The sequence below is a fragment of the Cannabis sativa genome, chromosome 6 (assembly GCF_029168945.1).
Source record: "Cannabis sativa cultivar Pink pepper isolate KNU-18-1 chromosome 6, ASM2916894v1, whole genome shotgun sequence".
Classification (NCBI taxonomy): Eukaryota; Viridiplantae; Streptophyta; class Magnoliopsida; order Rosales; family Cannabaceae; genus Cannabis; species Cannabis sativa.
Genome location: NC_083606.1, coordinates 13965553 through 13974464, shown reverse-complemented (window position 1 = coordinate 13974464; position 8912 = coordinate 13965553). Strand labels below are relative to the sequence as shown.

Below are 8912 nucleotides of genomic sequence, written 5' to 3'. Positions count from 1 at the left end.
CATTACCTGGGATCATCTTGATGACTCAATCAATTGAAATTCGAAACTTGACTATGTTTAATTTGAGAATTTTCACTTAGATTGGAAAAAAATTAAGAAGAAAAGAGAAATTAGATTTTATTCGTTAATTATCACACTTTATGGGTTAAATTAATGACTATATTTAAATTATATTTTATTTGATAATTATTATTAAATTAAAATTAGAATTTAAATAGTTTAGATCTAATGAATGGTAAAATTTGAAAAAGATAAAATACATTTAATCAAGATTAGATTGAAATAAAATGGCAAAATTAAATAGGGGCCACCATATAGTTTATATGATTTCGACCACGGGTCATTTAATGAGCCCATTTATCATTTATTTTGGTCCATTTAATCTAAACCTAAACTAGTGTGAGTAGTACAAAAGCAAAGTGATGAGAGCTTTTGTCAGATAAGTCATTCAATCAAAACTTGACAAGAAAAAGCTCTCTTTTTTTCATCAAAATTTTGAACTTAGTCTCCCTCATCTCTCTTTGATTTTTGTGCCATACACTGATTAAATACACTTTAGTTAGTGTGATACTTAGGTCTTCGTGGAAGGCTGTATAGAAGAGTGATCAAATTAATAGTTCAAGTTTTAAGTTCATCACTTGGAAATACTCTGCTGCAGAAATAGAATCAAAGGCTAGAGTGATTGAACAAAAAGAATAACTTTATTCTGCTACAACCAATGTAAGGATCCTCAACCTTAATGTCTCTATTTAATCATTTTGTAAAACATGTTTTACGTTATTAGATTATTTCGTTAATAATCAAACATACATGATAGTAAATTAGATCCTGATAAAATAAGTTCTAACGCACTTAACATTGGAGTTTTGCTACCGAAAATAAGATGCACCTCGTTGACATAGGTAGTACCCATCAATCTATTTAAGCCATCTTCAACTATGTAGTTCCATACCTATATAATCTCAGATTTATCACATTTGACTTTCTTCGGGCGATGTGAAATTGCACAGCTCTCGGTCTCTTCCCTTACGGATCACGGGACTCTTGACTATCACATGTGCAATTTCAAAAAGACGAATAGAAACATTATGTAAAACTTTTTTCTTAATTAATATTTTGTTTTTTTAATTAAAAAAGTGAAAATATTTTTAAAAAACATATCCTGTAAAAATATTTTCACTTTATAATTTTCAAAATGAGAAACATGATTTTGAAAGTTTGAATTAAAAAAAAGTGATTTTAAAAAAAAATTGAATCATTTTTTTCTCATTGTTATTTTCTTTCATCAATATTTTGGTGCCTGACCTGACCTGACCCAGACTAGACCTCGGGCCCGATCTCGGATCCCAATTTTGGCCCAAACTCAAACTCAGATTCGCACCCGCACTCGGACCCCAGACCTAGACCCAAAAGTGGACCCTAGATCGCAAATCTGGACCCCAGAGCTGACCTTGGACCCTATATCACGTGCCCAGGATCCCAGACCCCGACCACAGACCCCTAACCTAGACTGCAAAATCCAAACCCAGAATCTAGACACAGATTTGGCCCCCACATACATGAGACACAAATAATTTTTATTTTACTTTCTTTTGGTAAAGGGACATATTTGTAGCTTTATCATTTATATTTGCACTTGCATGTTGTGTGGTCCACCCATGTCTCTATATGCTAGCTATGAGAGAGCCAAGGAATTTGGATTGTAGATGTTGGATATTTATAATCACTTACTATAAAACTAGGTCTCAATTAAATATATAATACTACAAATAATAATAATAATAATAATAATAATAATAATAATAATAATAATAATAATAATAATAATAATAATAATAATAATAATAATAATATATTATTGTGGTTGAATTTATTGAGAGTCCATTGGAAACAATCTGAAACCAGCTTACACCTTTTTAAAGGGCAAACAAATTTGTTTTCTTTTTTTGAAAATAAAAAAAATGAAGGATATCTTATAATAAAGCATCATATAGTGGATTTTTTATTTTTCCAGAAGCCATAGATTAAGGAAAAATCATGGTACATTCCAAGAATATGTTGTTAGAAGTTGCATATGAACATGCTAATGTCATATATTTCTCTGTATTATTATATGAATAATATAGTAATATATATATATATATATTTATATATATATATTAGTATAACTTAGGATTCTTGAATTCAAACTTATACCCTCTTTTTTTTTTTTTTTTAAAAAAAATATTTAATTAATAATTTAACATTTAATAAAATTTAAATTTAGATTTTCATAAAACATATCTACTTAATTTTAGTAACACTTTAAAATAGTTATAAAAATTATATTTTAATAAACAATAAAATAAATTATTAAATTTAAATATTATAATTAATTAATTTAACAGTATTAATTTTAACTGTTAACTTTAACAATATATAACAAAATATATATGTAGCATACAACTTTTTTATATATTAAAAGTAGTTTCATATATAGTGTATCACTATAAATAAAAGGAAAATCTATAATACACATTTAAAATGATATTTCGGGAGACCCTTTACGTGTTTTGGTATTTAGGAGAGCTTTTCAGTCTAATTATTTTTCTTCATAATTGTGTACTATACATATGTTGTAATTATTTAATAAGCCCACCTGTAATTTTTGTAAAAAACTCTGACTAGTTTATAGTACCAAAAATAAAGTTAAAATAGTTGTTTATCACTCTCGTATAAGAAAAAAAAGTTACGCATATAAAAAAATATTTAAATCTTACTGTGGTATAGTTTTTCTAAATGAAAAGATCTCCAAAAATTATTCTGGTTATGGAAAGCTAGATGTCTTCCGGAAGGGCGTGCCTAGAAGTCTAACTTGACCATCTGGAAGAAGTCTCGTGGAATGATAGGTGTCATCTCGAAGGGCGTTTTCATATGCCTATCATGTCCACCTAGAAGGATTCTTCAGGAATGCTCATCTTCCTTCGGAAAAGAGTTTCAGATGGCTAGTTGTTCCCTCTTGGAATGGAGTCTAGGATAGTTGACTCCAGATATCCTTATTCCTATCCAAGAAGACCCTTTAGCGTGTGCTTCGGTTCTTAATCCGAGAAGCATACGCTTTATCCAGAAGTACTTTGTCTTTTACTGGCGTAGAGATATTTCTACGAGGAGTTTGTTAAGTTGTAAGTAACTTAACAACTTAGCACTTGCAGCCACCGACTTTAGGATATATATCCTGGATCTATAAATACCACCAACACTTAATATTTTTGGAGAGAACAAGATCAGACGAGTTTTTGAGAGGTGATTTTGAGAGAGAATGATTGAGAGGTATAGAGAGAGAGGTACGGAGAAAAGAGAGAGATTGGGTTTAGATTTTGTATGAAGAGTCTTCTGTAGATGAAGAAGATTCTTGGGTAAGAGTGTAAGAGATATACACTTTGAGAGAATCCAACAAGGTGTCAATCTCGACTGTATTGTACCATGTTCTTACCCAATTAATAAAGAGGATTTCAGTGGTGTTCCAAAACTGAAGTAGAGCCATAGACCACATCAATCTATAGGACTTGAACAAGTACACATCTTGGTGTTGACTTTATTATTTTATTGCTTTAATTGTTTCTAGTTTTTAGATACTTCGTTCATCCCTATTTTGATCTCTGATAACTGTGTTAATTGTAAATCTTATCATTGCTAATTGTCTGTTGTCTAAAGTTTTATTTGATTTGATTTTGCATATTAGTTGTAATTTTCCCACAAATCGAGCTTGGTAATCGATCAAGAAGGTAGAATAAAGATTCTTTCTGCTATAATTCTTGAAGAACACAATTAACAGTGTCAACAGCAAGATTCAAATTGGAGAAGTTCGATGGAATCTAAAACTTTGCGCTATGGAGAGAAAGTTTGAAAGGAATCCTAGTGCACAAGAAAGTCTCCAAAATTCTTGGAGATTAGAAATTACTGGTTGAGAAGAAACGAGAAGAGAAAGTAGAAATGGAGGAGATGGCTTATTACATGATCAACATGTATCTGTCCAACAGTGTGAGAAGAGAGCTTGTCATAGAAAAGACAGCTAAAGGGATTTGGAACAAGCTTGAAAAATTATATATGAGGCCATGATCATTTGCTAGCAAAATTAATTTGCTAGAAAGATAATATAGTTTTAGAATGATTTTTTCTCTTTCTTTTGATGATAATATTGACATGTTTGATGATATTATTGTAGGATTGGCTAGTATAAATCATAAGGTTGATGAAGAAAGCCAGACCATTATTTTGTGGAGATCTCTCCCAATCACATATCAAAAAGTCAAAGGTCCCATCAAATATGGTAGAGATGTGATTGCGTTGGAGGATGTTCTTGCCACACTCAAATCGAAGGATTTTGAATTACAATTGGAAAAATAATCCAAGGAGGAAGAAGTGTATTTGGAAAGAGAGAGATCCCCCAAGAAAGTAAGTTCAAAAAGTAAACACCATCACTCTCAATCAAGATCGAAGTCCAGAGAGAAGGAAACTCGAAAGTGTTACTTTTGTGGAAAGTCTGGTAACTTGCAAATATTTTGCAAGAAGTTCAAGGAGCACAAGACTTCAACAACAATCACAATAAAGATAGGAAGGACAACCAACATCATCACCATAAGAAGGATTCAACTGGAGTCACGGAAGATAGTGACGACTGCTCAATGGATGAAGAATTATTCTCCATCTCAGAATCCTCAATGAGCAGGGAGTGGATTCTTAACTCTGGATGCATGTATCACATGTGTCCAAGTCGAGAAACATTTTTTGATCATAGATCAATTGATAGAGGTAAATTTCTAATAGTAAATGATCATTCATGTAGGGTCATTGGAACTGGAAAGGTTACCATCAAACAGTATGATGGTGGATTTAAAGTATTGATGAACGTAAGGAACTTTCTAGAGTTAAGATAAAACTTCATATTACTGGGTGCACTTAAAGATGAGGGTTATAGATACAAGTCCATGCAAAGAATCTTGAGAAGTACCAAAGATTTCCTGATAGTGATGAAAGGGGAAAAGATTAATGGTTTATATGTTGTCCAAGGAGAAACTGTTCTAGCAGGAGAGGCGAATTTGGTAAAAGGGCTAGAATCGAATATGTAGTTGTCGCATCATAGACTTGGGCATATCAGTTAACATGACCTTAAAGAAATGCACAAATAAGGTATAATTAAAAATTTAAATTCTTATGCCTTACCATTTTTGTGAAGCTTGTGTTTTAGGGAAATAACATAAGTTGAAATTCACTCCAGCAAGGCATATAACTAAGAAGAGACTTGAATATGTGCATGCTAATCTTTGGGGGCCATACAAAGTGTCGACTCACTCTGGTAAGCAATATTTTCTTTCTATAGTTGATGATTATAGTAGGTGTGTTTGGACCTATCTGCTAGCAACTAAGAATGAGTGCCAGGAACAATTTAGAATTTGGAAAATTTAGGTGGAAAACCAAACCGATCTAAAAGTTAAGAACCTTAGGATGGATGATGGGTTAGAGTTTATTAACTCTGAATTTGACATGTTGTGTCAAGAGTATGGGATCACTAGGCATAGAACCGTAGCGAAGACCTTAGAGCAAAATTGTGTTGCTGAAAGAATAAACCGAACCCTGTTGAACAAAGTTAGATATCTATTGTTCAGTTCCAAATTAGAGAAACTATTTTGGAGGGAAGCTGTAGCTACTGCAATCTATCTTATAAATAGAAGCCCAAATTGTGTTATAGGCTTAAAGAGCCCTTATGAAATGTGGTACAATAGAACCCCAAACCTAACACACTTAAGAACCTTTGGGTGTACAACATATGTACACCAATCTATTGACAAATTGGAACCTAAATCAGTTAAGGGAGCTAGCTTTCCTAGGTTATGTGTAATACCCTACTAGATTAGGCGTGTTATTGTCATTTTAATACTTACTGTACATTTTGTTGCTAATCAACGTGTTTATTAAAAAAAGTGATTTATTTAAATTTTTCATAATTAAACTTTAAACTTGGATGTATAAATACTTTACATTAACTGGGATCCCTTTTTAAAATTACAACCATTTTACAAAATACTTAATTACAAAAGTTGTCTCCTAACGACTATCAAAATAAAGCTTGTTGCCCCGAAGATTGAATACTCCAGGTCTAACCACCTTGTTATGTACACTCTTCATTAGATCAAGCTCACTGTTGTTCAGCCTTTGTCTTTCCCTTACCAACACAAGTAAACAATATTTGTGAGTTGACACACTCAGTAAGAAAAGCATAATAAAAACATAAACATAAACCATATTATAAATAGGTGCCCATACACCCAATCATAACCCTATCTCACGTCCCACGTGTACTGAGTCTAGAACATTCGTATGATAGTACTATTGACCATAATATTAGCCTATACTTGGCACTCTAGTCGTACCGATGTGATAATGTCAATCTGTACTATGCCAAACATATATCCATCGCTATTCAGTGCTACTCTATGTACACTAATACCGCCATTACTGATATGTTATATAACAGGCATTTATAAAATGCACGCTAAACATGCAATCACGTATGATATTATTATACTAATCTTACCTTGATTTTGAATTTAGGTGCGTCGGTCAACCAGAGTAGAAATTGTTGCTCGACGATTTACAGGCTCCTAAGTCACAACATACGTAAAATTGATAATGATATGCTAAATCACTTTATGGGGACTTAAACTGAAACATAGAAGTTTTTGTGTTGATATATAGGATGACATTATCCTAAATATCGATAAAATGTGAAAAAATAGGGTTCTCAAATTGCTAAAATTGGTAAACCAGATTCCCAAAATGGTAAACCGATTCTTTGGGTTCTGCCAGGGAAACTGGTTAACCGTTTCTTTGCAATAAACCCAAAAAACTTAAAAACTAACTTAAAACTTCCCCAAATCAAACCAAACTCTCTAGAACACCAAAATAAGCCATAACAAACATAATACAACTGAAAATTGTAAGAAAACCCCAAGCTCAAACTTTGATCTTTCTCCCTCGTCCTTCCGAGAAGGGTCTTCAGGAATAGCTAGCCTCTCTTTGGGATGGAGTTTTAGTTGGCTAGTTATTCCTCCTGGAAAGGAAGTTCTAGATAGTCGACTCCAGTTGGCTCTATCCTATCCAAAAGCTTCTTCAACAAGTGTCTTTGGTCTGTGATCCCGTAAGCTCATAGTTATTCCCGAATGCACTATGACTTATGCTAACATGGAGATCTCGCTCGAAGGAGAGTTTGATAAGTTAGTTATTTCATAACTAACTTAACAACTTTATTTCTTGCAACCATTGACTTTAGGATCTTGATCCTAAGCCTATAATTACCATCCACTTAAGCATTGAAGAGGACAAACTTCAATCAGTACAGATTGAGATTAAGAGTAAGGGAGAGAAAAGATTAAGAGGTACAGGGAGAGGTACAGAGAAAAGAGAGAGATTGGGTTTGGGTTTTGTAAGAAGAATCTTCTGTAGATGAAGAAGATTCTTGAGTGAAAGTGTGAGAGTTGAAATACTTTGAGAAAACTCAGCAGATAATCAATCTTGAGTGTAATGTACCTGTTCTTGCTCAATCAATAAAGAGGATTTCAGTGGTCTTCTAAAACTAGAGCAGAGCCATAGATCACATCGATCTACCAGACTTGAACTAGTATATATCTTGACATTTATTTCTTTATTTTCTATCTTTATTGTTTCTAGTTTTCTTTACTCTTTTTACCCCTGTTTTTGTTTGATTATTGTTTGTGATTTGTTAATCTTATCATTGTCAATTGTTTGATTTTTTAAAATTTAGTTCATTTAATTCTGCACTGTTAGTCATAATTTTTCTACAAAAAATTAAGCCAAACTCAAAATTAAACCTCCTCGACCTTGTCATTGCTTTAGTGGTCTCCGGAAGAAGGTTCAACAATGTTGTCATTTTCTTCATCATCATCATCATCTTCGTCATGATCATCAATAAAACTATTGATGGTTTTGAGCAATTCAAGAGATCTCTGGCACTGCTACACAACTTGCAAGGTCTTCCTCTTAATGAGTACACGATCGTTCTTAGAATCATTGTTATTAACATTTACTATGATCGAGGGTTTAAAGTCTAAGAAATCAACAACCTCCATCCCAACTTGAATGAAATTTTTTAGCCCCAAATTAGAAATCAGAAACCCTAGTATAGAAAAATTTGAAAAGAATTAGAGTTGCAACCTTGGATCTAAGAGTAGAAGGTTGTAATCTTTGTAGAGTTATAGTTGTTTGAGTCGGAGCCCTTTGCTTGGATCTCGCAGAAGAAAAAGAAAAGAACTGCGGTTTGATGGTTGAAGAAGAAAAAGGAAAAAAAGAAAAAAAAAGAAAAGAAAAAGAAAAAATTATTTATTTAATTATTATCTTATTTTTTAAATTATTTTTATAATATTTTAATAATTATTACGTGTACCACTAAAAATTTGTCACGTGTACACATGTCTACACGTGGCTAGCAGTGTCGGACCCATCATATCTCATATTTTTCCTTTAATTAATCATATGTTACATGTCCCAGCCGTATGTTTTAATTAAAATATTTTTATAATTTAATAATTCAAATGATGTAATGACAATGGGTAATATAAAATGATGATGATATCAATTTTGAATGATCGGGATATACAAAAGAGTGTTATAATGTCAGACTTCTATTATAAAAAAGAAATTTTAAAATATAGACGTACACTTAACTTATCATATTATTAAAAAAAAATTGTATAAAATGTTAGTAATATTAATATATTGCTTGATTTATTTTATATGTACATAGTTATACATTTTTTAGTAAGATAAAATGATAGCGAGTTAGTGAAATATGATGAACGAGTGATATAAAATGATGAGAATAATTTTAAATGATCATGATATATAGAAGAGTGTTA

The 8912-nt window shown here is 32.0% G+C and overlaps 1 long non-coding RNA gene across 1 annotated transcript; it reads left to right on the top strand.

Annotated features, from left to right (window-relative positions):
- The first annotated feature begins 416 nt into the window (after window positions 1-416).
- LOC115724867 (uncharacterized) lies at window positions 417-8891 on the top strand. The gene is made up of 3 exons (XR_004013295.2): window positions 417-720; window positions 4205-5335; window positions 7894-8891. It is a non-coding gene; the product is annotated as an uncharacterized LOC115724867 (long non-coding RNA).
- Window positions 8892-8912: the final 21 nt, after the last annotated feature.